Genomic DNA, 899 nt, shown 5'->3' on the forward strand with positions numbered 1-899 from the left:
CATAGCAGTTATGAACCGCGGGCCGGCAGGTCTGAGTATAATTTTTTGTACTGTGTAAATGTAAGAACCATACGTTTGAATAAGAAAAAAAATGTTTATATTACGAAACACTGGCGTTTGGATCATTGCGTCTATTACCCTCAGTCATGAGACGAATGGAAAAGTTGTTTTATAGACGGTTTCTTCATGGAAGTATAGGCGGATTAGCGATTTTTTTTAATTTTAATTAAATTACTCCGGCAATTGAACCTGAAAATTAAAACTCCAAAATTTAGGGTTAAGACTAAGAGTTAAGAAAGGAAGAGTTATGTTAAGGAATCTGAAGTTTTCGGAATTGATAAAATAGAAATTTATCTGCTATTCTCAAAGTTTTAATTCTACATTTTTTAAGTCTACATTTTTAAGCCATTTGATTACGATAATAATTGCTTTTGACATTTTGAAATAATTTTGGGTTTTCCCATTTAGCAGAAACACATAGTATCTTTTTCACATGGATATTGATTGATATCAAGTAAGCATAACCGCTTTTTTCTTGTTAGAGAGAACAGTCATTCATTTTATAATTATCAGTTCGATGTATTTATTTTGAACAGAAAGAGAATTCAATTTTAATTTCACATTACTGTAACATTGTAACAATTATATTATAATCGAGTAAATATCTCGATATCTGAGAACTTTTTTGTGGAGAAGGAACTTGCATCAGGGGAAGGATATTGATATTAATTATTATCAACAGGTAACATTGAATATGATTTAAATTTACTATAATAATTTTATGATAGATTTTTGTACTATGTTGTAATAATTACACATCATTTATCAGTTATAAAAGTGCGATCTATCTTTAAATATATATGTATATAATATATATTTTATATGTATATATATATATA

The sequence above is a fragment of the Atta colombica genome, unplaced genomic scaffold (genome assembly GCF_001594045.1).
Source record: "Atta colombica isolate Treedump-2 unplaced genomic scaffold, Acol1.0 scaffold293, whole genome shotgun sequence".
Lineage (NCBI taxonomy): Eukaryota > Metazoa > Arthropoda > Insecta > Hymenoptera > Formicidae > Atta > Atta colombica.